Source organism: Hirundo rustica, chromosome 2, assembly GCF_015227805.2.
Source record: "Hirundo rustica isolate bHirRus1 chromosome 2, bHirRus1.pri.v3, whole genome shotgun sequence".
Classification (NCBI taxonomy): domain Eukaryota; kingdom Metazoa; phylum Chordata; class Aves; order Passeriformes; family Hirundinidae; genus Hirundo; species Hirundo rustica.
In genome coordinates this window covers 2,602,090-2,626,062 of record NC_053451.1, presented here as the reverse complement: position 1 = coordinate 2,626,062, position 23,973 = coordinate 2,602,090, and the positions used below count along the sequence as shown (strand labels likewise).

Sequence of the window (23,973 nt, the reverse complement as noted above, 5' to 3'; positions counted from 1 at the left end):
CTAATCTCAAAGCAAGGAGCTTACATCAAAGCAAGGAGCCAATCCTTCTGTACTCCAGAGATTCCTTGGTAATGGGGAGAGGTGTGAAGAGAGAAAGACAGAGCAAGGACATGGCTGAAAGGTACAGAGCAGCCAAAGTGGTTTTGTTGAACTCATACCCTCTGTGAATTCCTAATTTTATCTTTCCTCCTGCCGAACCGTCCGAGCCTCATCACTACAGCAGCAGGTCTGGAGTGTTCATCTTCCAACACCAACATTTAATTTCTTCCAATTTGGCTTTGCTATCACTTAAAGATGTGCGATGGTCCCAGCCCAACTCTCTGCACCGTGACAAGACATCGTGACTCTCACCTGACATTGGTTCATGATCTTGCCAGGCATAGCCCATCTTCTCCATCACAAAGTCAAGGGCAGTGTTGGACAGCCAAAAATATGGAGACCAACGAAATTAAGAGCTAATTTATATCAGTAAAGGAGCTATTGGTGAGTAATGCCAAATTTCAGATGTGAAATGGACATATCTATGTAATTTCCTACCACATGTCAGTCTGAAGCATTACTGTGAACAGATAAACCATTAAAGTACACAAAGCTCCTACAAAAGCATTTTATTACCCTAAGAGATGTATTCAATATTTAAAGAGACTTATTATCTTTCTCTACCTTACCTTTCTTTTTAGTCAGTCAGTCTAAGCACAAATCGAGTTAAATGTACATTTCATCTTCATTATATCAAGATAAAGCTGGTAGTAATTGTCCTTCCAATCAAACCACATAACAGAGCTCTGCTGGATTTCTCCTCTGCAATATTCAGGTTGGGCAGTAATTTATGTCACTTTCGGTACTTGGGTTCTTCTCCATAATGAGGTTTTTAAGTGTCCTACCTGACATTTACATTCCTAATGAGATTTCCACGCCTCTGCTGGGGTCCATAAAGACCAATATTAATAGCTCAAGCTGTTTTACTGGATTAAAAAAGTTAGAATTTACTTTTATATTATGGCCAAGCATAATAGCACTTTCCAGTTCAAATACACTAAACGCATGTAACTATTAAAGTGCTTCACAATTAAATACATTTAACTTGCCCACAGTAGAAAACTACTCTTATATTTGGTGCCTGTTTTAGCAGTATATCCCCACAAGAAATAAAACATCTTCTCACTCCAGGTATTCCTGGCCTTTCTTTTTGTCCCACTTGGTTTTCTATCTCTTCTATTTGTTGCTCTAAGCTCCAGAGGTGGAATAAGGGAGAGTTATTCCTGCTGGTACTTAAGAAAGCAGCATGGGTTTTATTTTTGGAGAAGCAGGGAAGGAAAACCCAGGCTGGCTGTTATAACTGGAGGAGAAGATTTGAGATATCCACACTCCTGTGCTCAGGGGTGAGGTTAGAGGTGGATCAAAACTGTTTGGAAAGGAAAAAGGTGAGGCGCTCCTAAACTGGGTCTGCCTCTTCTACTGCCTTTTGATGCACCAGAAACTCCCCTACTGTTTCAAGGTGTCAGTGAAGAAGACACTGCTTTAGTGCTTAGCCAGAAAGGGGAAATGCTCTGTGTGTTTGCTGTCTGAGATGGTTTTGTTTGCTTGTTTTGAAGAGACTGAAAAGGTGGGGTTACTCTTCTGGTTGTCTGGCAGGTGAATGAGCAAAAGCACAGGGAAGGGCCCTGCATTATCTGCCATGTTTGGTCACTTAATAGCAGGGAGTGGCTTGAAAATTTTGATTTGGTTACACCGAAGTCGGTAACGAGTGGTTTCAAAGCACTCAGGAGTTCAGACTCCCCTAATAACTGATTTTTCAGTCATCATGCTAGAAGTATATTTTAACACCCTACCCCTTAACTGTAACAAAAATATGTTTAAGTTACCTTGCATTTACTGTGGGATAAAATACTGAATAGTCAGTTTAACACTAGACTGTAGAAATCACTGAAATCTTACCAAGCAAGGCCACAATTTGTGTCCACACACTGTATAACTGGGGAAAATTTCTTTAAAGTAGCCTCCAAAACCAGCTTAAACAGGGAGATGTACTGCCTGGTTTAGCAGCCTTGGATTTGAGGTACACAAAATATTTTTACCTGCTGACATCACTTGTAAGTACGCTCTGACATGTCAAATAAATAAATACACATTAGCAGAGTAATCATCGCCCCGTGTTATAATTTCTCACCTCTAAGAAATTAATGTGCATAATTTGTTTCTGTTTACATGCAATATTGGAATGGCACAACAGCTGAAGCAAATGTAGCATATTTTCTGAGTGCCAGCCAGGGGCTGGGTGCTTTCTGCAATATTAAGTATCAATCCTTCACTAGGATAAAAAAAGCAAGCAATATATATATATTTTTTTTTTCCTCTCGTGGTAGAATTGATTTTTGCAAATGGAGCCTGGTTCAAGTGGTGTAATCATCTTTCCTCCTTTTTGCAGTTGCTCAATGCACAGCCTCATCCATTCAGTCCCAATCAATTGGGTGATAAAGTATTTCCCTCATCAGTGAAAAAGGAGAGCTTGTACCATGTGTACTGAGTATCAGTCGTTTGTTTAATTGGCTAATAAGAGATTACTCCTCCTACAAAAGCAATCTGCAGTAGCTCCTTTACCTTTACAAAAGATGGCAGGTCTTCTTCAGGGATTTCAATTCCCAGATTTTTATGGTAAAAAAATTTTTAATGCTTATCCCTTAAGTTTAATTGTACAACTCTACATCAAAGTGATGTCTTTGTACAAGACCTTGCTGAGAAAACTGAAGAAAGAACACACAAGAAAAACTTTCCTGATGCAGGTAGGGAATGTTCATTTCTGTAGCTTAAAGGAAGATTTAAAAATTAGGAAATTCCCAGCCTAATTTAAGCGGAATCAATTTTTCTGGAATGCATTTTTTTTCTGTCCCTGTAAATGATGTCAAATATTCTGTTTGTGCTGAGATTTTGTAGAAAGTATTTCTCATATATAGGATAGTTTGGTTTGGAGTTTTTTCACCAGGTTTTGTAAGTGGTTTTTATTTGAGGCTGAAATGTTAAATAATGGTGTCGTAGTGAGTTTCATTGAAGTTTTGGGTGTATCTGACTTTCAGTTTTTAATCATTTGTTGCTTCTTTGCAAGTTGTGTCTCTTGTTGCTGCTTCATTTCCCCCTTTCTCATTTCTTGAGAGGTTTCAAGACTATTTTAGAGCTTGGGGTATGACAAATGGTACTTATGAGAATGAACTTCCTGCCACAACTCATGGACTATCACTCACACAAACTCCTAATTACTAAAATCTTTTAAGTTATTTATCAGTTTATTCTTGAGAGGACACTGTGCGGCAGGTGATCTGTTTGCATGGCTGAAGCAGGTATGGAAACAGCTAATCTTGGCAAAAATTGCTGTTATTGTCCTGTAGGCGCAGATTCCTGCGCGCACACTGAACATGAATCTGAATTTGAGCTGCTTTGATGACAACACACATGCACAGTCAGCTACGTCTCATTGATTTTTTGGGAGGCGGGTGGAATGCACATCAGTTTTCCTTCAGCCATCCCCAAAACAATTGATCCAGGCCCCATTTTTCACCAGATCACTGAGTGTTAATTCAGTTTGATGGGCACAGCAGGCAATAATGCATCCTACAAGGAGCTTACTTTCGGTGGCGTACAAAGTACATCCTTTTCATCCAGACAGGGTTTTGATGCAGATCAAATGAATTCTCTTATCAAACCATTTCTGGCTGTCTCTCAGTAAATCAGCATGGTTTTCCTTCAGCTCCTTTTGTAGTTTTTTCCATGAGAATCTAGAAAATAGAGCAACACAAACTACCAGCAGGCAGGCCTCTTTTTACACATACTACCAATTTCTGTGCTGAAAAAGCTCTGGATAAATTAATTTTAGATAAAAGTCAAATAATATATTTAGCAAAGCAGAAGATTAAAAAAAATAAATATGACTTTAAAAGTGCATTTTTTTCTACAGCGCTGAAAATGCAGTACAGGAGCCCCTCAAAGAGGGAATAAACTGGATTTATTCTACTTTATACCTGAGGAAGTAAAAGGGGAAAACCAGAAACTGAATAAATTTTAGATAGCAATTAATGGAGGTAGCAGTTGGCCATGCAAATTGATAGAATTTTCTCTGGGCATTATTAAATTGGCAATAAAGAAAGAAAAAAATATGGAGCCTTTGGAACAAACCTGAGCAGGCAGAAAGCTGCTGTTTTAAACAGTGGTTTTGACTGACATGATCTTTGAGGAATTGCCATCACCTCCATAAGGTTAGGCAAACCAGATACAAGTAATAAGGTGTTGGCCTTCGTTAGTAAAAAAAAAAATATATATTTTAAATAAAATAAAATTTCCTTAAATAGAATATGAAATCCAAAGAAGAAGAGCAAAACCATAAATCTTTGCCAGCTATTATTGTAATTTATTTCTGTTTTTAGAAGAAAAATTTCTGGGCAATAAAAAGAGTATATAGGAAATGGAACGAATTGTCATCTTTGGAGCCCACTTGCTAAATTAAGTGAAGTTACCTTGGTTAAATGGAAAAATCAACTTCGTGTTGGTCTAGGGGGTATGACCTTTGGACTCCTAATGAGAGCTAGTGAAATAATGAAGTATTTCCAGACAAATTCTTGCTGCTATAATCTGATGAAGGGAAGCTATAAGAGTACAGGGGGATTCTGCAAGTGATCAAGTGCATGTACAATTAATAGCTCATCAGGGGTTGTTAAGGATATGATTAAAGAGCAGCCAATTTACTAAAGACTTAAGAGGTTAATGGTGAAGAAAAAATAAAGTGACAATATCCTCCCTTCCTCCCCTCTCTGCTTCGATTGTGATAAATGTATGCTTTCCACACATCCACAAACGCAAGATTGCAGATTTTCTCTGGGAATTTAGATAAGCACACTACCTGAGAAGAGATGCAGAAATCTAGCTGGGGAAAAAAAAAAAATAAGGTGGGGATGATAGTGGTGTAATGCAGGGGTTAAAGGAGATTTTTAAGGTTTTGTGAAACCCAAAACATTTTTTAAAAGTAAATTAATAATCTCTACACATTTGTGATGTTGTTGAAGGCTGGCAAACTAAAACTGAGAGATAAAAAATTCACTTTTCCCAAATGTGGGCAAGGTTAGCCATGCTTTGTCTATGTTATTCCCTATTCCATACACTGGAGAAAATGTGAGTTAGGGTGGCTTTTAAGAGGATTTTTGCTCAATAGAATGATTTTTAGTGCCTTTTAGGCCATCGTGAGATAGATGACCTTTTCCAAAGGGCAAAAATGGAAGCAGGGACTTTGACTGTGAATTCTACTTTTTGTGTATTTCAAATTGTATTGCATAGTCCTCAGTCTGCCTCCAGACCACCCAGATTTACCTGAGCAGTGTCTGCAGTCCCAATCATATTATTTATTTTGAACCTAAATTACTGAACCTTACTCTGAATGGGGAGGGAAGGAATAAGAAGGAGGAATGCAATTTATTGCAAACAAGATCGTGAGATCTCTGTAAATATTGAGGATTTGGAGATTTTGTTTTTTCCACACAGTACAAATCCCTAGAGGTGGAAAGGCAGAGGCGGAGCTTTACTTAAGGAAGGCTCAGAATGGCCCTGAAGTTGTTTCTTCATTCCCTTTCCCTCTCCAGCAATGCGAGGAAGTCTCATGGATTTGAGACATTGCCCTTGAAAAACCGCTGTTTCTAGGAACTTTTCTGACATTTGAGCTCTCCAAGGTAAACTGACTGAATTTCATGGCTGTCTAGTCTAGAAGTAACTATGGGGGAAAACCCATGGTTTGCTTCTGCTTTTCTAGCTTGAAAGCCAAGGCAAAGAAAATTTTTACTGCAAAAAGGACTTGTAAATCCTTTAATTGGCTTTGTAAAGCTGCACCAAAGTCTGTTGTCGTAGTAGTGAGATAAATTTGTAACATACATCTCTTCTAAACACTTCTGATCTCAATGACTTCAGGACAGAGGCAGAGATCAAGCAAACCAGGTCATCTGCATCAGAGAGCAGCATGAATTTCAGTCAGCTGTGAGAAAACTTGAATTTTCTTCCACTTATAAAGCTACAAAGGCAAATTTGGTAAACACAGTGAAGCGAAGATCAAGTTTTCATTGTGAAATTTCTCACTCCTTGGCCAGTGAAGGAGGGAGGGGTGAAGACTATAAGATTTTGTTCCTCATTACCTTGCCTTGCTTTGATTGGTAGAAGAAATAACTAATTTTCCCAAATCAAGCCTGTTTTGTCCATGCTGGCAGCTGGTGAGTGATCTTTCATGGTCGTTATACCATGGTCTACAAGAACTTTGTGATGTTTTCTCCCACTGTCCATCTGAGGAGGGAAGTGATAGCGTGGCTTTGGTGGGCACTTGGTGCCCAGATGGGGCCAACACACCACAACTAGCTAATTATTAGGTTGAACCTGGATAAAACTCAAATAAATCACAGTGCTGGGAAGAACTGGGTTCAGCTTGTGGGAGCACTCAGCCATTGGAGCTAATTACAGTGATGATGAAGAGCTTTCTGCAGCCCTCTCTCTGAAGTGTGACCAAGTGTTACTCCTGTCGCTCCTCTGACACTTAAGGGAAAATATTGCCAATAGTGAGGTGACCTAAGGTCTAATCCTGCATGATTCTGACTCCATGATGTCCCTGTGATGATTACTGAGGAGTTAATTCTCAGCTGTCCTATTAAAACCCCATAAGCCACCTAAGAGGGTCAGAGAGCATCTGGGGTTCTCCTTTAACTGCTATCATAAAATCAGAAGCTGAGTTTACAAAGGACGGTCACCATGAAAAGAGTCTCTCTGGATGCAATTTAACACATTTTGTTCCGTGCCCGGAGGGTAGTCCCACCACCAGGAGATAAAGAAGAAATTGGGTTTTGGATGAAGGTCAGGCATATCTAGAGAAGAGCCAAAGAAATTAATCTGATGACAGCAGCATTAAAATATATGAGAGCTTGTTTCCACACTACAACAAACTCAGCTCAGGTGATCCTAACCCTGTATTTCTTGAGTTTATTTCTCTCAAAAAACAAGACAACTCAGTCTTCAAAGCAATTTTTGCGTAAGATACAAGCGTGTGATTTTTACAAAAGTTTTTACCTAGAAGCACGTTGAATATTTAGTTAAATGTATTAATAACCAAGATGTGTGGTAAATAGAGCTTTAAGTTGCTTTTCTGTGCAAACCAAGATTTTATCTGCATTTAGAGAATGGAGTATTCACTTCTCTAGTGTCCTGTGGGTAGCTGTTTAGCAGACATTGCTTCTCCAAGCAGAGCATGTTAATTTGTACAGTATAGCTTTTACTTTTGATGGAGTCTGGTATTTGTCTTGCCATCGAATACCCTGTTAGAATAATTTTATTAAAAAATAAAAATTAGAGGAGAAAAGTATATTAGAGATGGTCTATTGTTAAGAACCAAGTCAGACCACTAATTTTAATTAATTTGGATTATTTTAACTATTACTGAAGTGTCATTCCTACACTTATCCATGTACACTTATCCATTGCACAAATTCTGAGAAGTCTGAGGGCTACTGCATGATAAAACTCACATATCCTCCATATAAAAAAATGTACAATATTTTCATCGACCTTAAGCAACTTTTCAATTAAAACAAAACAAAAAAACCCACAAACAAACAACTCCCCTCAAAAAACAACCCCCATACCAGACAAAAAGCCCCATCTCAAAAGCCAGAATTATTAATTTTATCTGTCAGAAAACAATGCATCTTCCTTAGAAGAATACATTTGCAGTCTCTCACTCATAACTATGTGGGTTTATAAAAGAGCAGCTGCCCCAAAGCAGTACATGGCAGAATGACAATGAGTTCTCATACAGACACAGCCCTTTTTAACAGCATTCTACTGGGAAAAAAACAATAAAAGACCCAATCTTGCATTATCTACTCAGTGTAGTCACAAGTCTAAAGAATTTCAGGCAAAGTTGTTCCAAAAAGGTAAGGAACACTTCACTTATATGAATCTCAGGACCTGAAATTCAAGTTATAAAGCATCCTAATCTCTATAAATTAATACAACACCAGCATATTGAGGCGAAGAAAATTATTTAAATCTACCTACAGAGCTTCTTTATGACACTGACATTTCATTTTGCCATATGCAAAGTCTCTTTCTGCCAGAACATTTTGATTTTCAGTTCAGGTCTTTCCTGACATTTTGTCTCATCTGGAAGATTTGTTAGGGAAGTTTATTTAATTTATGATCACAAGAATAGTCACCCAGTACAATATTTGGTTCTGTTATCACTATTATTTCTCTCTTTTGTTGTAGAAGACATTTTCTACAGCATGGACACTAAACTGGCAGCATAAGATTTCTTTCATGGGGGGAAAAAAAAATACTCAGAGACCAACCATCACCAAAAGTCTCTATGGGACGAGTAAAAAAATTTTTGAGAGACAATTTTTAGTGTTTGGCTCATGATAGCATTTCCTCCAAATATTTAATATCTTTAAAGAATTTTCTTCAAAAAAAACCTAAACTACAGGACTCGTGATTTTTTTTTTTTTTTTTTTTTTTTTTCTCCATTCCTACCGATCACAGGTAAAAAAACTGTAGAGCTTCTTCCAGGGTGTAACATTTATATTTGCACTATGCTGGTTATCATCCACTCCAATCTCTGCTATGGAAATATCAGGGTACAATTATGAGAGTTATCTTTATGCTATAACCCAGACATGCACTTAAGCAGATGTTCAATTTCATGCTTATTAGTAGTCTCATTGAAGCAATGATACTGAATTCTATTATCTGTCTACTTTGCTCTTTTACTCTTTTTACTTCCAGCTGTATTTTAGCATCCAGGGCAAAATAAGCGTATTTCCTACATGTGTTTTCCAAGAGATGCCTTTAGCCATCCATGTTGTAAATTTAAGCACTGCTTTCTTCAACAGGCTGTAACTTATTATGTTTAGTATGGACTGATGCCTGTTGTGCAGCATTCTGCTCCATATTCTGTGCAAATTGATACAATGTCAGGCTAAAATCCACTTTTTAATGCATTATTTTGGCTGCTGAGTGCCTGCAACACCAAAGGTTGTGTCCCAAAATCCACGTGTATCATCCTGCTCTTGCATAGGTGGACCCGACCACTGCTCCAGGTGTAAACAGAATTTATTTCCCATGTCAGAAGTTAATTCCCTGCCGATACAGGAATGTATTCCTGCTTTTTTCAGTTCATCTCTCCAAGAAGAAATGCTTCATTGTTACAAGCCAGCAGCACCCACGGATACCCTCCAAATGGCTCCACAGAGAGCCCCAGCTTCCTGCAGGAGCATCTGGATTGCTGCTGAAAGGCCATCTGTGTTTCACCGGGAACAGGATTATAAAACTATCTGCCAGATAGAACTTTAGGAGATTTTTCCCCCCCTCCCCTCCTGCCCCTAAAAGTAAGCTCTAACTCTTAAGAGTAGTATCTGGAAAATGGGCCTGTAATAATGACACCTGGAATTCAGGTATTTCTCAATGCTTAAACAAATGTTTGGGGGTTGGTTGGTTTTTTGTTTTTTGGGGTTTTTTTTGTTTTGGTTTTTTTTTGTTTTGTTTTGGTTTTTTTTTTTTTTGTTTTGTTTTTTGGTTTGGTGTTGGTTTTTTTGGGTTTTTTGGGGGTTTGTGGGTTTTTTGTTTTTTTTTTTCCTATGCCTTCTTTTTTTCCCCTTTCTTGCCTGAGAAAATCACATCTTAACTTGCAGGCTTTTTCAGTGCCCCTTTCTCCATTATTTAATAATAATAAATAGGTCAGTCCCTAATTATTTGGATTCACTAAACAGTTTTTGAGAGGAAAGGTGTCTTTACAGTTTTCTTTAAACAATTGGAGTTTGCCAGCACATCCCACTTCAGGAGATGTTCCTCTCAGCAGATTTGGTATTTAAATATGTGATTGAGCTCGTTATAATGGGAAGAATGTAATAGCCAGGACAAAATATTAGCTGACATCTGGAATAAAGAGAGTATCTCAGAAGATGGACTGATCATACAGGATCAGATGATAATGGGCTACACATCCACCTAAAAACAGAGTACAAAGAAGCATTTTCTGTCCTTAGAGTCCAGACTTGAGGGCTGAGGAAGGAAAGGAAGAGAGGGGTAGAGAAAGAAATTGTAACTCCCATTTTCACAGTGTCTCATTTTGGCAGCAACAAATATTGTATGGAATCAAAACAGAAAAAAAAAAAAAAAAAACAGGAAAAACAAAAAGTTTTTCTTAGAATGATGCAGAGATCTAGAAGATACAAATGTCACATGCAATTCAGAACACTGCTGGTAAACACACACAGTTATGCCAAATAGAATTACGAAAAATTAAAATGAGTTCTGAAAAAAACTTTTTTTTTCTTTTTTTTAATGCTGGTTCTTCTTTAAGCCTGAGTTTCCTACAAGTTTATTCATTTGTAACAAAATTAATGAAATGATCCATTTAGACTGGGAACACTTTGATAATGGTGGTGTCATTGTGGTAGACCTGGACCAAATTGTGTCAGAGCCAGGTTTGGATATGGACAGGCTGTGGCAGGGAAGAATAGCACCAAGTTCTGCCTCACAAAAGGAAATTTTCAGCTCCCCCAGATGCATGCCCACAAAAGCAGAGCTCAGCTGGGAAATATTCTGCCAAAAAGAAGTGTGAAGAGATGACATCTTGTCTTGATAAGTAGCTGAGCACTTCCTCTAAGGGTTTATGGAATAACCCTGAATGAAGCTCTTGCAAATTAGCTCATCCTAAATAGAAAAGGGATCAGAATTAGGCTTTGTTGGTCTGGTCCTGAAAAGAAAAGACTGAAAATTAACCAGGCTCTGAATCCAGCTGAATCCAGGCTGGAGTAGTTGAGGTACATGGATCTCCAGGAGGATTTGGTTCTCTTTAGGGAAAGATGGGGAAAGATTCCTACAGTTATGATGAGTTAGTAAGGTGAGCAAAGACTGGGGAAAGATCGCAAACCTCAAGAAGAAAGCTGGGAACCAACTGAGACTCTACACAGAATGGAAGAAAATAATTCCACAGACAGAGAAAGCTGCCTTGGACGTCAAGACACGTAGCAATAAAGCAAGAAGAGCCAGCATCAGTGCCAGACAGCGTAAAGTGGAATATCAAGAGGAAGCAGAGCTACAGAGATACAAACTGGTAACAGTATTGCTTGATGGGAGCCAGAGGGACTGGAAAATATCCAGTCTAGAAGATTGGAACAAGCTGCATGTGAAGTTGTACAGTAGCAAGGATGTTTAAGTCATCTTTTACAATGCGTGGAGTTGCCTGTAATTAGAAATCTGCAAATGCAGTAACTTTGGAAAGGAAATGCTTTGATGACTCAAGTTTTAATAACACATAAAACTCTGGCTCAGGGCCTAAAGGAGAAAGGGTAGAGTACAGCCAAATTTAAAAGAAAGAGTTTGATCCTCACTGACCTTGTATGTTTTCTTTCATAGCATACCTGGCTCCCTAGAAGGAACAGAGTACAAAGGGATCCTCTATTGGGATTTAGCAAAGCATCTTGACTTCTTGGCACATCAAAGTTACTGGCTAGGCTGAAATTTAAGGGAACAAGAGGGGGATTGTGCCCCCCATGACGTTAGAGGGAAGAGCTACTGGCTGGAGGGAGCTGAGTGCTGCAGCTCCTCACGGAGCAATCCGGGGACAAATTTTGCTGGGATCATTAATTACACGTTAACCGAGGGCGCGGCAGCGTCTCCACATTTGGAAATGCCATCTACCAGGGGCCTGCAGGAAGCACTGCGTGGTCTTAAGGAAGAGAATAAAAGAAACTGCATAAAACAAAGTGAAGGGCCATGCCTTTGGGGACCAACAAATTTGGCCATCAGCACAAAACAATGAAGACAAGCCTGTGCATGCTCCTCAATCACATAACATTATGAACCACGAGCGTGACGTGTCTGAGGAGGAATTGAAAGCAATCCTGGGGCCCAGTGAGAGATAAATCACAGCCAGCCATGCACGGGGAGGGCAAAAGCTGAAGGGAAAGGCTACGGTGATTTTTATGTGAAGAGGTGAAACGAGCTGGTTTGTTCGGCTTTGTGAAAGGCTGACAGGGAATGGGGCTTCTTTCTCTACACGTAATAAGAGCAAAGTAAGGGGCATGAAACCAGGGTGTAAAAGGACAAAGCCAACACAGGGAAAAAGGATGTCACGAGCATATTCAAAACAGAAATTAAAAAGAAGGTATATAACCACTAGGTAATGAGGTTTGAACAGCTTTCCAAGGAAGCAAATTAGATCTGTTTCTAAGGCATCCTTTCTGAATGCAATTAAAAAATAAATTGATGTTTACTAGATTCTAATCTGCTTCCTCAGGCCTTTTTTTTTTTTTTTTTTTTTCTCCTGGTGAGGCAAAAATAGGATACAGACAATAATTGATTTAATTTCTGCTGTTTCTTTGTTTGCTTAGGAAAGTTCTGATTATTTCAACATTGGAAAAGCTTTGAGTGTTTTGGGAGTTTATCTTAATGTGAGTCACATATATTTCAGATGAAACGTTTTTATTGTCTCTCCATCAGGTCTTCATCAGAAATCGAGCATAGGTAGTAAAATTCCATTTGTACAGCTTGAAGTATTTGTAATAGCTGCCATGGAGAGGCTACAAGAAATTCTGGCACTCCAGAATGATGCAAAAATAAATCCAGAATGATAAAAAAAAGCAGTATCTTGCAGTCCTACTGCATCCATGTTTGATTCCTTCAGATCCCAAGGCCTGAGTCCTCCCAACCCCTGTCTGCTAAAATCTGAATGACAGGTTTTCCAGCTCTCTGGTTTTTTTTTCTGTACTTGTTTATAAACTATTTGAAATATTTTCTTCAGTTTCAATAGAACCAACAGTGGTACAGAGCTAGTAATTATCTAGCACCAAAATGAGAAGTGCTGACTTTCATGTGCATATTTTGAAATTGTTTTTCAAAACAACAGATTTTTGACCATCAGTCATGTTGGCCGTGTTTCTACAGAGTACGAAGGAAATAACTTAAGGGTTACTGGACACCTTGCAATCTATGCACTGCCTAATTTCTTTTGCCATTCCTGCTCAATATCAATTTAATCTTTGAGACAGAGGATGCAGAGCAACATGTTAACAATGCAGCCCAGCTCTGCCTTGAGTGATTTGCTGATGCTGTCTGGAGACCACAATAGAAAGCCTCAGGTCAGGGGGATCTGAATTAATTGTTCTCTGCAGATTGTTAGACCTAATCTGTTTCATCCAGTGCATTCAGCATGCAGAGAGCACGTATGAAGTTTTCAGGAAGCCTTTCATATTCAAATCAGGTAAACATCAAGCCATATACATTGGTGAATACAGCAGTAATTACCATGCTCTGAGGACACGTTGAAATGACATTATCACTTGTCAGCAGGATGCCACTGGCTGCTGTCATTGACAATTCACATTTAGCATCAATGTTAAATAGTCTGCTTATTAGTTTGTTAATGACCCGAAAAAATCAATGATTTAAAGCACTTTAGGATATAGAATGGTGCCTTATAGGTTTGGTGGATAGTCATGAAAGCAGTGTGTATACAATAAAATATCAATTCAAAATAATGGGTCACTTAATAGGAATAGATTGCACCCACAAGAGGAAAATGAGATGATGATGATAAACACAGAAAAACAACGATATAACACTAATTGATCCAACAATATTAGAAGGGAAGACCAGCAATGTCAAGGGTTTTCCTTTACTAATGTAAGGTTTCCATTAGACAGGAAAATATCTTACAGAATCCCAAACAGCTACTTCATTATTTTATTATCCAAAACTTGTCAGAGGTGGCTGGCCCTCCTCTTTCTGTGGTATAAAAAGCTGGGAAAAAAAGTATTGATAATGAAGAAAAGAGTTTTAATAAGCAAATTTCATGACTACATTCTGAAAGGCGATGGCTGTTTTGGGTCTTTCTTCCATTTAATGATAAATAAAATTAGTTTGCTCTTGTCCAGTGCAATAAGAATTTCTTCATAAATTTCTCCTAAGTATTGAGGGGTTTTTTTCCTTATAGGACTTTGGATAGAACAGAGGACTTCAGCTCAAAGAGAGATAATAACTGATTTTTGAGTCTGAGAACAGACAAGTTCTATCTGAGCTACTACAGGAGTAGCAGGGGGAATATAAAATAAATAAATAAATGATATATATATGTATAATATATATATATATTTGCAGAACTTCCTCTTCACTTTTCAAAGCAGTATGAAACTGGAAATTTGAAAAAATCAACTCAAACTCATTTTCTCACTCATGCAACATAGAGACCTCCCAGATATGGGTAGAATTGAGAACATCTATAGTGGGACTAGGGAACAATAAGATTTTCAGTCATCAATGATTTTCAATCATTCCAAATGTATGCTGTGAAAAAAAAGGACAGTACACCTTCTAGTGTCAATAACCTGTCTGTGGGAGGGGGAATTTGTCTTCTCCAGTATTTGATGTGGCTATCACGGGGACAGATTTGACTTCATCTAATGGGTGTAACTATTTATGACTAGTGGTAGTCTCTCCAGTGAGTAAATCCTAAGTGGTTGTCACTCAAAACTAATGTATATTTTTTGTATGCATGGCCTGTTCCTTTAGAAGTGTCTGCTGTCTGCATATTAAGCAAGACAGATGGGAAAAAAAACCCCAAGAAATAAAGGAAGGAAACAAATAATATGGATATAAGATTCCCTCCATGTGTTTATTTTGGTTGACATTCAGGTTCTCCAAAGAGGACAACCTGGAGACATCAGTCATATTTTGCAGTGCTTTAACCAAAGTAGTGTTTAAATTTAGATCTTCAATAAAAGTCAGAATTTGTGTATCTAGTCGGTTTCTTCCTGTGTTCAGCTATCTCCAGAAATAAAAGAAAACATGCAGGATGTAAAAACTATGAATTCTTCTAGCTTCATCTTTATGATGTATTTTATTAGCCATCTCAGATGTGGGAGGAGAGTGGCAGGTACACTTAAAACCACATTAGGCATTTTTTAATTTATTTTTTTAAATAAGGAAATTGTACAGGAGGACCACAAAATTATGTAGGTAGGTGTCAATTCAAATTCAAAGAAACCAAATCTCAGAAAAAAAAAAAAAAAAAGGTAGCTTGAAAGGCTCAGCTCATCTGCTATTAATAAAATGCCATCTGCCATTTTATGGTGCACATATAAACAGCAACAGAGAGATGCCAAGGTAATTTAGAATTTCTAACTGCAGCTAGGCCAGACCTAATTTCATTCAAGGGATAAATGAGGAAGTCTCCCTTTGCCAACTGACAAATGTAATGATTCATGATTAATGAAATCTTTTCTACTCCACAGGCCTTTCCTTTCACATGCTTCATTGTTATCAATGGAGTGAGGGAAACTGTACTTTCAGAACTGAGCACAGCAGAGAAAGCAACACACCCCTGAACGACTTGGATCAAATTCCTGCTGAAAATCAGAGTAAGTAGTGATTAAAGAACCAGTAGCTGTTTCTGCAGAATCCTAGCACCATGTACTCAATCCAAATATAAGCATTAAAGTTAAATCTGATTGGAGGAAATTGAAATTTATAATTTAAAAAAAGGTTTCTGTGATAGAAACTTTTTTTTCCACAAAAAATTTTTTCCAAAAGTATTTATATTTGATGGTGAGCTTCAAGGGGATGAAAGTGACATTCATGAAAGACCCTTATTGCCCTTTTAAATTAATGTTTAAAAGGGTAAGCATAGAACTTGCTTGATTTTGTAATGAAGCTTCCCAAACAGATAGCGACAAATCTTGACCACTGAGTACGTTGTTCCCTCAAAACAAGAATTTCCTACCTTCAGAATCACTGCACGTAAGGAGGGGTTTCGATTCTTGATTGCCTTGTATTTTCTACACTGAAAAGAGATTTTTGTCTTCCATACATCATAGTCTGAAAAAATGGGCAAATATGTGGTCACATCAGTAGATGATGTTTAAATAAAGGAAGAAGAGGAGGTGTCAATGAGCTGGAACCATAAACTGATTAGAAAGATTAGTATTTGTAAAAACCTGAATGATCAGAGATTGATACCGTGTGTATGAGCACCTGAGTATTGAAAGATGATGTTCTAAATGAAATTTCAGAGTGTTCTCCTAACTTGCACTGTTTCACAAGAACAGCAGCTGGAGGTAAGTTTAAACTAAAGCCTAAAATTTGAGAAGTGGTTATCAGACCCTCCAAAAAGCTGTGTGGGGAAGGATAACTTAGTCCTTTTGCAGTCTTGTTCCTGCTGAAAATTTAATGCTGCACAGAACCCCATATAGTTTAGGCTGGCGGGTTGGTGGCCAAGACTTGAACTTGCAGAGATTTTGCTGCCAAAACACCAAAGCTTTTGAATAAGCAGTGTGGATGCTGAACTCAAACGGCAGAAATTACTCATAATAGATAGAACATAACAAGGGAGACTCATATATTTTCTTCATAAGGGAGGTCAGATACATCAAAAGGCATATCAATGATAGAGAAATCCCTCCAAGCTTACTTATAAATGTTTGTTTCTTGCAATTACTTTGTGATTAAAAGCAGAGTTGTACAGTGCTCCACATGTACAATCGCTATTGACGTGATTGCGATTTTTTTTTTTTTTTTTCTGAGCAACATAAACCTTAAAAGTGAAAAATTATAAACAGATAAACATTAGAGACACTTGCATGTCGAGTTCATTTTCCATGTGTCTTTGATCATCTTTTCCAAACCTTACAGCCAGAACAGAAAGAGAACCAGGTCAGCAAGTGCACATCTCCTGAAAGGATGTCTTGGGCTTTACTGTAATGAACCTTTTCATAATCATCTTTAGACAGAAGTAAATTTGCACTGTTCTTGTACTAGGAAAAATCCTCATAAAAGTTCAGTTGGTAGGTTAGAACACTCAAAGTTTCAGAATGTGCATTGGAAAAGACATGGAGTAGCTCTTTCCTCATTACTACTTGTCATGACAGCTTCGTGTCAGCCATTTCTATAATGTAAGGGGTCTGTAAACACTGCTTACTTAATAATCTACCTTTAGGGGCTTCTTTAGATCAAGCAGAAACTCAGAAGAGAGGAAAATTAAAACCAACAGAATAGCTGAAAAATAATTCACATAGAGGGTGCTAATTTTATTCTGTAAGGTCATATCCTAGCCCAGTGATACTTACAGGACAACCATTTTCATGGAGGCCAGATTCAATTTTCCATCACATAAAAATATAAAAACAGTGCAAAGACAACCTATGTCTCAGAGGAAAGAATTCCTTCATTTCTCTCATTTTGACCCATTTTTGAGAGTTTGGATGTTTGAGGATATACCTGTACCCCTTGTAAATCATCTTGTGCACGAAGCATTAAATGCATAAGACCAACTAAAATAAATGAAGAATTAGCAAGGACAGTGAAACTTATGGTTCTAAAAACCGCTTTTTGGAAAAAAACCCATGGCAGTACCTTTGTGATTAATGCTTCAGTGGTCTGGTTTTGGAAAGTTATCATCAGCTACCAGGAAACAGACATAAATCAGGCAACTCATCAGTGTTATCACCTATTCCTTCTGAGCCACTCCACAGTTAATTGGGATGATGACCCACATGAAAACACACAACGCCATAAAAGCAATAAGAAGAAAACTGGAACACTACATAAATTCATTAAAAATCACAGCTGAGAATGTACCATCTGAATGGCAGGCATTTACGTCAAGGTAAAGTGTGGAACTTCCGTGCCACTAAATAATACTAGTCTTGTGCCATATTCCAAATAAAACCATTTCAATATCAAGGCGTAGGAGCTACTCTGAAGAGCTTAATTGCTGGAAAGGTTCCAAGACAGCTGTTCATTCCAAGGAGCCTTGAAACTGTTAACGCTTATCTAAACAGGAAAACACCATGAAATAAAACTATTTACAAACTCACACTGCTGCAAAACTGAACCCTCCTTAAACTTTCAGGTTTTGGCCCAATTTCTCTAGAATATTTGGCAGAGCTCATTGCAGACACGTGCAGTCCTGCAATTGTTGTTTCTCCCCATTTCAGCAAAAAGAGCCCAGAACTTCAAAGGGAAATGATGGCAAACAGTCTGCAAACTTCTGCCTACAAGAGACCAAAAGGGAATAAATCTTCTACCCAAGTCTTTGTCATCTCAGTTTCAAGTACACTCGTGGAAATCCTGACAAGGATTCCAGCAGGACTGAGGCCACAAAAAACAAAGGTGCAGATATTCATCTTGAAACACTCTGGAATAAGTTGGGACGTGGCTATTTATTTAGCGCTGTGCAGGTTTCTGGCCAGCCTCAGCACAAGTCTGCCAGGAATATGGCTGGGACTGGAGCAATTCGAGAGATGGGGTAGGCAACACCCGAGAGGCCCAGGAAATTAGAACAGATTTGTCCTCTCATTTACGCCAGGGTAATTTGGGAAATCAGATCCAAGAGGTGGCTTCAATAGCCGGGCAATCTCCCTTCAGTGAGATTTTAATTTCTGAAGGCAGAGGACAAATATGTCATCCTTCTTTCTGTCTACTCTATTCTCATGCAAATGGCGTGGAGTGCTTTCCTCTTAATTACCCACCTTCTTGCCAAAGCTGTCAAAAAAAGAGAAAAGCTAACTTTTTGGATTTATTTTATTAAACTTTTAATATTCAAATTTATGGGAGTCTTCAAGCCTAAATCCTCATTAGAGCTTATCAAATAATTAATGCTCCAGAAATTAACTCACTGAAACAACATGCACAACCCTCATCCAATTAAGCAGATGCATAATCCAGAGTGGAAAACCCAAACCCACAATCAAAAAACAGCTAGAGCCCTTTGCTGCATCCGTGAAGGAAAAGCATAAAAATATAACGTACAAAGTACCTTTTAGATTCAAATATTAAGTCCATGAAAGTCATCTGTCTACTAAAGTACCCTGCATATGAGGGGATGTGGGTGATAGTCCCACTTTGAATGAACTATCCCATGCAGATTTACAAAGATGTTATCCCTTGAGGAAGCAGGTAAAAATAGCAATCCTCTCTTTTATTTTCTTCCTTTATTATTTTAATTTATTTTATTTTATATTTTGTTGTTTTAGAAATATGTGGCTTGCCAGTTCCGAACAAAACATTGAAACACATCCAACGAATTTCAAATGCCATTTGGGCATCATGATATGCCTAATTAATAGATCTTTTCCACTTTCCACACTGAATCAAAATTCTTAATTTTTCAAATGAAATCTACTCTCAAGATGGTGAATATGAATAAGCAGGAAACCCTGAAAGCATGGAAACGTCCCTCCTGCCCACCTGGAAAGCTCCACGCTGTGGAGGCTCTGACAAATGGTAGAAATTCAGAAGGGCTCGTGGAATTTTTCTCTGGGAAACTGATACTGGAAGCTCACCCTAAGATGTTCAGACTTGAAAAACTCAGGCTATTTAAATCCTCATCAGACAGGCTCTCTGAAGTTTAGTTGGCTGGAGCAGAAGATTATTACGTGTGGCATTTTTCTACAACACAATTTAGACAAAAACGTGCATTAAAAACAATCCTGACAGTGCCACCAGTGGCTCTCTCTTATCTGAGGCATCCTTTTCATCCATATAAAGAGTTGATGAAGAGATCACAATCTGCCCTAAACCCAGGAGAAAGACCAAACAGAATGTGGGTTTTGGCTGTCTTCCACCTAGTCAGTGACAAGAAAAGACTTGAAGCAGAAAATCTTACTATTCTGGCAAGAAACCTCTTTTTTACCTTTAAGCATTTCTGGCTGATTTTCCAAGGTAAAAAAAAAAAAAAAAAAAAAAAAAAAAAAAAAAAAAAAAAAAAAAAAAAAAAAAATTGAACAAGAATTGTATATAAAATTAGATTACCTGGAGACAGCTTTAATTTCTGTAAAACCATAAGAAGTTTCTATGTGACTGTTTAATCTTTTAACAGCTGCTTCTTTAAGTACTCATTTGCACTAAATATATCACATGTCACCACACTTATGATCTTCCTGAAAAAAAAGAACATCTTCCAAAATGACTATAGCTGGCAATATTAAAGCAGCACCTACTGGCATCATTATATTTAAGTATCTGAAACAGACATTACTGTCAGCAGAAATTTTTTAAACCTTTCTCCCTTCTTTTCCTTACAAGAGGTTATTAGAGTTACTTTAGTGTCTTATGTCCTGTGATAAAATGCTGGAAATGAACTCTTAAAATTGGCAATAAGTACCTATAGCCCATGAATCTGAGCTTCTCAGATCATTTATGTACCTTAAAAAATTGTGTTCAAAGCACATTCTACTGACTACCTTGAAATTCTTAGCAGACTGCTGACACTGTTGTTCAAGTTTCCTGGAAAGAAAAAAAAAGAAAAAGCCAAGGGAGAGATTCACCCAGAAAACAACTTGATCTCTTTACTGGGGGTTTCTTCTGCATGGGCTTTTGCTCTTAAACATATTAACTGATGTGGAACAAGCAGTCAACTCTAAATTCAGCTTCTGTCCACAGTTTTTGGTGATGGGGCAGTGCTTGAATTATTTATGAACAGCAAAACCAACTTAGGCACACAATTAAGGCATAGAATCCTAGGCTGTTTGGAAAAGATGATCTTTCAGAGGCACTGACAATCAGGTCAGAGTGAAGTTTCTGTAGGGATGCGGCTTTCCCCTTGCAGTCTTCTCAGCGTCCTGAGGCTATCAAGTCCTTCAACAGAGGAGTCACCTATTAAATTCCTTATTTTTTCCAAACTGAACTATTTTCCTCCATGGGAAGATCATTTCCTCTATTTAAATAATTTAAAGAGTTGCTATTGCTCAAGATGCAAGCAGGAGGTGCCAGAGTTGAGCTGGAAAGTATTTTTTGTGCGTTTGCCTCAACCCTCTAACATGTTTCCATTGGCATGCCCTGCCTTACATCTAAAAAGTTGTTTATGTTGCTCAGAACATTCTTATTTCAATCATAATCCTACTGTCATGTAAAGATACGTGACCTCACCCCAAAAATATGAGTATAGATCCTCCTTTAAAAGGAGAGAGAAAAGTTTCTGCCCATAGGTATTTCCACTTCTCCTATATTGCACTCCAGAGGCCACAAGTGTGTGAGATAAATTGGTTGCTCTGAAATGGTGCAGGCTTTTGTTTTGTGGATTGAGTTTAAAAAGCACAGGGTGCTGTATTTCAGAAGCCAGGTGATGTGAAGGAGTGGCTTGCTGAGCATCCCCATGCTGGGGCAAGGGACACTGCTATAATATACATTTGTCTGTCTCTGTTTACACATGAAGTGCATAAAACATTTTAGAATGTCTCAATATTCTGAAATATGAAAATATAGAGGGCTACACTGTGTCTGTTGAATGTCCTGCTAATACAGCATCTTTGGAAGGGTTTAGGAAATCAGAACAGCTTTGAAGCCCAGATACATCCTTCTTACACAGACACCAGCTAAAACACAAATATATAATACAAAAAAAGAAGAGGATATTCATATTCCCCCACCTGCAGAATCCAAAATTAATCAGGTGCTTTTCTGAGCTGCTCAGAAAGCAGCTCCCATAACTTTCCTGACCTGCAGCTCCGTGTATGAGATAGATCAAGCTTTGCCTTCCCGTTCAGTTTTCAGGCTCAACAATACTCAGCAGGCAGCACCAGTATATTTAGCAAGAGATCTTATCCATCACTGCTGAAAAAGTGCTGGGTATTGACTGATGAATGGAAGATAAATCACAAGAGCTCTGTCCATTCAGGCAGGCCTGAGTGACACTGACAGAACCCTGCATGAAAGCTCATTTTGTGCCTGCCTGTACAATATGTGGTTTGTAGAGAGCATTGTTCTCCAATGATATCAGTCCCTGCTCGGTGTGAATACCTCTCCCTTTATTCCCTTCAACAAAGGCGTCCAGTTCGTAAAACAGAAAATCCTTAAAGTTAAGAAATGTTATGATGACCTAAAACTCAAGTTCAGATGTACACTGCCTTTCTTGTTTGCCACAAACTAAACCAAGTGCAGTCATTTCTCATTTCTGACAAGATGAACTAAAAAGGGCAAAGGGACAAGAGCTGGAGGAAGAGGAATCCAGGAGGTGGGCTGAGAGTGCTACTACTTATCAAATATCTACTCCATTTCATGGAGTAGTAACCTATCAGCCACTCAGTATTACTCATCCAACAATATATTCCTTGAACTGGTCAAACCCCAGCAGTGATTACTGATAACAGTATCTCCAAGTATCTCTAGAGATGATCAGCACCAAGGGAAATGCTCTTTTTTCCCCTCTGCATAACCTATCCTGATTTCATCAGATAAGACAAGTCTTTTTGGTAACCAGGACAAGCCCATTTTGGTTATGAACTCTGAATCAAAACTTCTATTCCTAAACAATCATTAGCCAGAAAACTACTTTAAAAATTAGCTAGCCTGCCCCTGCTCAGGTTTTAACAACAGGTACATAGTGTCAGAAAATAGTAAGTGAACTTTTCGCTCACCAGAGACAGAAAAACAGCTCTAGAAATCTGCTTAGCTGAAGGTTTTATTGTTTACTCCAATGAATGCAAAAAAGCTCAAGGCTGCTAAAGCAGGGTTACATGTTGAGGTCCAGGTGGTTGTCACAGACACTGGCTGAGAGACGGAATCCCTCGTGTCCCCCCAGCTCTCCTCAGCTGCTGGCTGAGGGTTGCTTTGCTGACACTGAACCAAGCTGGGCAGCAACCAGAAATGTGGGGTCAGGGTGACTTTTAGCATTGTGCCACAGATGGCAGAGGAGAAGAGAGCCCCCTTAGAAACTGGCAATACTCAGTGAACATGCCAGGGCTGCCAGATAGACAAAAAACCTCTCAAAAATAGTTTTACCTCTTGTATTCAGACCCCTGTCAAAATAATTTTTGCACACAACTAACTCCAAACCCAAACATGCCCTTTCTGATGAAGCTCTCTCCTTGCCAGACTTCCAGTGACTGCAGGCAGCACTCCTGTGTATGCCTGAGCTAATATAATTAGCATCAACTGTGCTGTGAAGTCAGAATCTGCAAAGAGACTGCAAGCTCAAGAACCGAGTCAAATTCATAAACACGGGAGCTGTTTGAGCTCAGTCATTTCAATATTCTCCAATTTGAAGAGAAGGAGCACAGAGCTATCCTTAATTCAGCAGTTTCACAGGGCTCCTTTTCACAGTGGGCCGTCAATTGCAACACCCACAAGCCAAAGCACACTTTGACTAGTTTGGTGTTTGCAATCTTTCACAGCAACTTGATAAAAGCAAGAAGAAGAGACAGATGTGAGAGATCTCTCCTTCAGAAGACAGTTTCTTTCCTTTTGCTTGAAGTCCTCAAATTATGTAACTAACTCCCTTAAGGATCTATAATTCATAGGTACCGGTTAGGGTCAGTATATATTAGTCACATTATACATTAAATGCTAATATACAATAAATACTAATAATACTTCATCAAAGCATTCATTTTTATCTTCTGTCACCAAAACTATAGTTTAGCTGAAGACTAACTTTGGAGGTAACTTCACTGATGTATTATTTGGTGTAAACCAGCTGCATTACAAAGTTTATGAACACGCCCCCCAAAACCTACAGTGCACACCTTTTATGTTGTTTTTTTTCACTACAAGATTAGCAATCTTCATATCCAGGAATTATTAAAGTAAATCATTATATATTTGTTTGCATTTATTAAAACAAGACTTTTAGCTGTCTTCTAGAAGCTATCACCAGTTGTTTTTCATACCACGATTATGAAAAAGCCTTAGTATAGACAAGAAAATGCAAATGCAGTTAACACACTGAAGAATAAAAGCAGTGCAAAGGAGAGGACAAAACCAAGACATTTGCTTTACCAGAAGTTCAGACTTCTCAGAAAAGCCCCCATATCAGACCATATCAGTGTCCACCAGACAAGTTAAATCCAACTCCAGAGCTTAATACCTTTCATGAAAATTAAAACCAAACCCACAAAAACCAAACACATTAGCTAGAATAATATCTGAGCCCAATTTTTTCTTTAAGGTGCTCATGTGGGGAAACTT

General features: G+C 38.3%; 1 long non-coding RNA gene across 2 annotated transcripts; it reads left to right on the top strand.

Annotated features, from left to right (window-relative positions):
- Positions 1 to 2,621: 2,621 nt before the first annotated feature.
- Positions 2,622 to 19,720, top strand: LOC120749085 (uncharacterized). Of its 2 annotated transcripts, none has more exons than XR_005699524.2 (3): positions 2,622 to 2,783; positions 15,306 to 15,431; positions 19,044 to 19,720. It is a non-coding gene; the product is annotated as an uncharacterized LOC120749085 (long non-coding RNA). The 2 variants fall into 2 exon arrangements; XR_005699523.1 differs by lacking the exon at positions 19,044 to 19,720 and adding an exon at positions 18,006 to 18,404.
- The last annotated feature ends 4,253 nt before the right edge of the window (positions 19,721 to 23,973 follow it).